Raw genomic sequence first — 6000 nt, 5'->3', positions numbered from 1 at the left:
AAATGTTAACTTTATGGATGAGCGAGTTGTGATGCCAAGGCCCATATATGCATATATTCTTAAAAAGAGTATAACTACAAAATTTATATTTAGAAATATAAAACTTATAATAGAGAACTTACAAAATCTATACTTCCTAAGTTTAATATATTAAAATTTCCTTTTATTGGCATTGTTGTCTTTTTTTTTTTATGATAGTCCCACAGAGAGAGAGAGAGAGAGAGAGAGAGGCAGAGACATAGGCAGAGGGAGAAGCAGGCTCCATGCACCGGGAGCCCGACGTGGGATTCGATCCCGGGTCTCCAGGATCGCGCCCTGGGCCAAAGGCAGGCGCTAAACCGCTGCGCCGCCCAGGGATCCCTTGGCATTGTTGTCTAACTGAACTTTCCAATGTGCAAGTGTTATAGAATAGCAAAGTTTAATCGATATTATCTAAAATTCATGTGCAGCTTTTACTGATATTTTGGCAAATATAGCACTGGATAACATCAGGAAAGTAGTAAAGTTTTATGCTTTTGTTCCCAAAAATTAGCAAAAGAGTAAAAACAATCTATAAAAGTTGAATCCGTTGAATATTTTCATCACTCAACACCTACTCACATGGAAATGTGACTGTAGAATAAGGAGAGAATATTTAAAAATTGCTACCTCTAAATTAGTTAGGTATAAAATGAATTACTATTGCTCATTGCATTCATATAAGTGTCCCCAAATATAGGTACCTCAGAAAAGTTTTGAGGCCTCTGATACAACATAATGGAATACTTCTAATTTTTAAATGCAGATTTACCGTTAAATGTGAAAACAATATATAACATGATTTGTACTCTGTTGACAATTTACTATTGTTTAAAGTGTTTAATTTTGGGGCGCCTGGGTGGTGTAGCCAGTTCAGCATCCAGCTCTTGGTCTTGGCTCAGGTAGTGATCTCATGGTCCTGAGATCCGCCCCCGTCACTTCATGTTCAGGTAGGGGTGTGCTTGAAATTCTCTCTCGCTCTCCCTCTGGCCCTCCTGCTCATGCTCGCTCTCTCTCTACAACAAAAAAAATAAGTCTTAGGAAAAATGTTTACTTCTATGAACACACGGAGTTGATGGATGCCTCCCTCCGTGACAGCTTGCCAGCCCGGTTCTGCCGAACATGAAGACGTGGTCGGCCCATCGATACATGAATTCCACATTGCATAATTCTTTGTTTACTTGAAATTTCTACACTGCTGACTTTACAGTGGTATTTTCCATTATTAAATGGTAGTTTGGGAACCCATACCGCAAATGAGTGTGCACTGTTTGCAAGGTTGCGATTCTGAATGTTTAGAGTACATGCACGCACACTTCTAGTCAGAGTTGGTCGTAGAACAAGGGTTCTGAAACTTCAGTTTGCATGACAATCTCATGGGGGCCTTGAAAATTCCTGGGCCCTACTACCTCAGTTTCTGAACTCCCTGGAGTGTGTTTAAGATTTGCTCTTCTAGGGGATTCCTGGGTGGCTCAGCGGTTTGGCACCTGCCTTTGGCCCAGGGCGCCATCCTGGAGTCCTGGGATCGAGTCCGGGTCAGGCTCCCGGCATGGAGCATGCTTATCCCTCTGACTGTGTCTCTGACTCTCTCCCTCTCTCTCTCTCTGCCTATAAAAAGTCTAAAAAAAAAAAGATTTGCTCATCTAACAATATTCCACCTGATGCTGGTGCTGTTAGTTTTGTGGTCCACATTTTGAGAACCAGTGATTTACAGGGAAAAATATTGGACAGTAGCTGGAGGGTCACAAAGTCTGTTTGATCCATATTGTTTGTTGCTTCAGGAGAATTTTTAAAAATTCACATTTAAAAATTACTTATTCTGATAGGACATTGAAAAAATATGGTTGCTCTTTTTTGCTTATTGATAGATAAATTCGGAAGTGGGATGACAACTAGACCAGCGTTTTGCACACTGGAAAATGATTTTCTTTTCATATAGTCATTCCCTTGGCAAGTATTTATTCATCAGAATACCATTAAAATTGTCGTTGGAGTCTCTGGTGGATTAAAACAGCCTGACTTAATTTCACACGCATGCATGCACACATTTTATATAGGAAAACAAATACTTTGACGTGCCTAGGTTGGAGAAAAAGTTGTGAAATATTGCCTGTGTGCCTGGCTTTTGAATTGCTGTGAATTTCTGGTCAGTTTTCAATGACATGACTCACATAGTATCTTGGTAAACATTAAGTGGCTAAGACAAATGACCTCTCTCCAGTGAAGCTCCTGAAAGATGATGAAGATTACAACTTCTCATGATTGAAACTGGTTGAAAATTATTGCCTTCCACTGAGGGAAAATCCCAACCTATTCTTTTTGATCTGTGCACATTCTATGAAAAAAAAAATGGCAAGAACAGGGATGAATTTTTTTTCCTTCAGTGTGTACCAAATTTAGAAATCGGACATTTTCAAATTTTAAAAATTTCTAAATCTGTAGTACCTTTTGAAATATTAATGGGTATTAAGTCTTGAAACAAGATAGTTTCAATGTATGTATTGTTAGCTCTTGCAGATTAAGTGATAGACTTGACGGCCTTTGCACTTTTCCTCTAGGCTTCATTATATGATATTGAGAAAAATTAAAATCAGTACCTAAGAATTAAACATTATACATTTATAGAAGTATATTTGAGGCAACAAGTGCCTATTAAAATATTACCTTATGTTCTGTTCACAACTAGAAAGTCGTAACAGTGTTGGAGTCAATCTTTCACTTTATGGATTTGTAAACTCTAAATAGAATTAGGCATAAGGTATTAAATGATGCTGAGCAAAGCAGTAGGGAAAAGTCAATTAAATGAAGTGGGGAAATCATCCAAGTTACAAGGTAGACTTGCTCCATAGCTATCTTCTCTCATTTATTATAATGAGGCCAAGTGGATGATATCAAACAGCTAAAAGAATATATGCAACAACATGAAATGTTCTAATAACAGTAAATATAATTTTTGAATACTTTTGAATACTTTGATAACCTTCGAGACCGATTTTTAACTTTAAAATGGAAATTAAAGTGTGTGAGACATAAAACAAAATTTTAACGTGGCATGTATGTAAAAAAGCTATAAAATGAATATCGACTCGGATTTAACTTTCATGCTTTTCAAATAACATAGGAATAGAAAAATAACAGCAAACAAAAATTAAATTGAGAGACCAGGTCATTAATATCTACACTTCTTGCCACCTCTTCTCTCCACCAAATATCTTGGTTTCTTGCTTTAGGGAAATTTAAATCCAAAGTCTACAAGCCATCAAAGCTATAAGACCAGGTATACAAAGGTAGCATGCCCTGGGGTCTTGACTTTTTTTATGTTAATAGATCTTATTTTGAAGTAGATAATAGATTGTTTTTAAATTTAGCTATCTAACGATTTGGATGATTTTTGGGTAAGTGTAACTACTTATCTCACAGTTTTAAACAGGGATAAGAATTTTAAACCTGGCTATATTGAGAGTGAGCATGGACTCCTGAGAGTGACCCCGTAAAACATCTGTTAGGAATCCTCTTGTAGGGTCAATGGCAGGTCTTATCTCGAAGCTAAGGAAAAACAAAACAAAACAGAATTCAAATTCTTGATTTTGTTAACATCAGGTTAACATTCTGTTAACATCCCAACTAACATAAAATAATTCCTTGAGTAGAAATAGAATAGAATTGACTTCCCTTTTCTCAAATCAGGCAGCCCTAGCAGTGAATTAAAACCATGGTAGTCAGACTGTCCTTAAACACACAACTGTTAATATGCCGTGAAAGACATTGCATCCTGTGTCATTTCCAATGCTCTGTAACAAATTACCTGGAACTTAGTGGTATAAAACAATACAGATGTATTAGTTGCATGTCTAGAAGAAAAAGTCTGAAATGGTTTTGTAAGGTTAAAATCAAGGACTGTGTTTTATCCGGATGCTGTAGGGAAGATTCTGTCCCTTGCCTTTTCCTGGTTCCGGAGGCTGCCCTCCGTCCTTGGTGTGTGCACCTGCCCCCCTGTCCTCAGCCGTGTAGCCACATCCTCCTTCACTCTGACCTTCCTGCTTCCCTCTTACACTGGTTCTTCTGATCATATTGGGTTTCCTGGAAAATCCGGGACAATCTTCCCATCTCAGAATCCTTAACTGAATCACTTCTGCAGAAGCCTGTTTGCATGGCAATATGATATGTTCCAAGGGTTACAATGTGGGCATCTTTCAGGGGCCAATATTTCTCTTACCCGAGACAGGAGCACAGTTTTTATGTAATAATAATGTGTAGTTTCTGTGGAGTGTCAAATGGTGTTCCCCCTGAAGGTATGCCCACGTCATATTTCTGGAAACAGGACACGTCTGTCACCTTATTTGGAAGAAAGGATCTTTGCAGATGTTAGGTCAAAGATCTTGAGAAGAAGCTCCTTAAACCCTCCCCTGTCCTTGAAATGTGCCTGCAAACTACTATTCTCATGCCGGCAGCCCTTTTGGGGATGCAGTCTGATGAGAGTGAGGTGTTCTTGAGACAATTAAGATGTTGTTGAGAGCAAATAACTAAACCAAGTTAAGTCCTCTGTATAAACTTTTTTTAAATATGCACAGAGCCTGATGTGGGGCTCGATCTCACAACCCTGAGATCATGACCTGACGTGAAATCAGGAGTCTAATGCTTCACGGACTGAGCCACCCAGGAACCCCTAAACTGTTAAGTCCCAGTGCGTGGGTGGGTGTGAGAATCTCCTTGTCTTGGGGCCACTTAGGATAAGCCTCATATTCCCTTGTTTATTAAAACAGCCACCTGCCAATCTGGAATCCTCTGTTGCTTTCTCTGGGATCTCCAAGCCCCCTGTGTGTGGGGGCCACATTCAGATTTCACCTGGGGAGCCCTCAAGGTTGCAAACCAACAATACAGCCCGTCACAGGAAAATGACATAGTCTCTAAATGTGAAAATGTCTGAAAGGCATATTTCGAGTTCTAGAAATTTTTCAAACAAAGATTAAAAATAACTTTAATAATCATAGTATTCATATGTACATTTGAATATACATTTATACATTTATAATCTGTACATTTATAATCTTAAAGATTTTCATATTTTTAAGAAAGATCTTATTTATTTATTCATGAGAGACCCAGACAGACAGGCAGAGACACAGGCAGAGGGAGAAGCAGGCTCCATGTAGGGAGCCCAATGTGGGACTCGATCCCGTTACCCTGGGGTCATGCCCTGAGCCAAAGGCAGATGCTGAACCCCTGAGCCACCCAGGTGCCCAGATTTTAGTATGTTAAGACACATCTTTAAAGACTGTGTAGAGGTGTCGCCTGGCTGGCACAGCTGGTTAAGCATCCAAGTCTTGGTTTTAGCTCAAGTCCTGATCTCAGGGTCTTGGGATCAAGCCTCACATTGGGCTCTGTACTAAGTGTAGAGTCTGCTTGAGATTCTCTGTCTCCTGCTCATTCTCTCTCTAAAATAGATAAATCTTTAAAAAACTGTATAGAAATATCATACCTAGAGATATACCCAAGAGGGGTTTCTTGTTTGTGATAATTGAAAGATAAATACGTATCTCTGCTATGAACTCTTGTTTCAGGAGTTGAGTAAAATTTTACAGAATTGAAAAATGATGAATTAAGCAAAACAAACCTATAAATCCCTTTCCTTCATACTGGTGGACTAAAAATGGTTTGTATGAAAAAGAAAAGATTGTATATAACATTGTTACTCTGGGTACCAAATATAAACTTGTAAATAAATTCACAATATGATGAGTCTTTAAGAGGATAGTTGATAGAGTGAGTCATTCATTATTGGTGCCATTATTTACATTTTTCATTTCCTACAAGTTTTCTTGGCGAGATGCTAGATAGAAAAATATATTTCATTTTTTTATTGGTGTTCAATTTACAAAAATACAGAATAACCCCCAGTGCCCATCACCCAATCACTCCCACCCCCCGCCCTCCTCCCCTTCTACCACCCTTAGTTCGTTTCCCAGAGTTAGCAGTCTTTAC

The 6000-nt window shown here is 38.6% G+C and overlaps 1 protein-coding gene across 1 annotated transcript in view; it reads right to left on the bottom strand.

Moving 5' to 3' along the window:
• Positions 1 to 254: 254 nt before the first annotated feature.
• Positions 255 to 6000, bottom strand: part of LOC140611743 (uncharacterized) — a 112043-nt gene continuing 106297 nt past the window's right edge. Inside the window, exon 30 of the mRNA XM_072788572.1 lies at positions 255 to 1034. The gene's annotated coding sequence lies outside the window, so the exon portion shown is untranslated. The remainder of the gene's footprint in view (positions 1035 to 6000) is intronic.

This window comes from Canis lupus, chromosome 20, assembly GCF_048164855.1.
Source record: "Canis lupus baileyi chromosome 20, mCanLup2.hap1, whole genome shotgun sequence".
In the NCBI taxonomy this organism is placed as follows: domain Eukaryota; kingdom Metazoa; phylum Chordata; class Mammalia; order Carnivora; family Canidae; genus Canis; species Canis lupus.
Note: the sequence above shows the minus strand (reverse complement) of the source record. Positions and strands in the feature narration are given on the sequence as shown.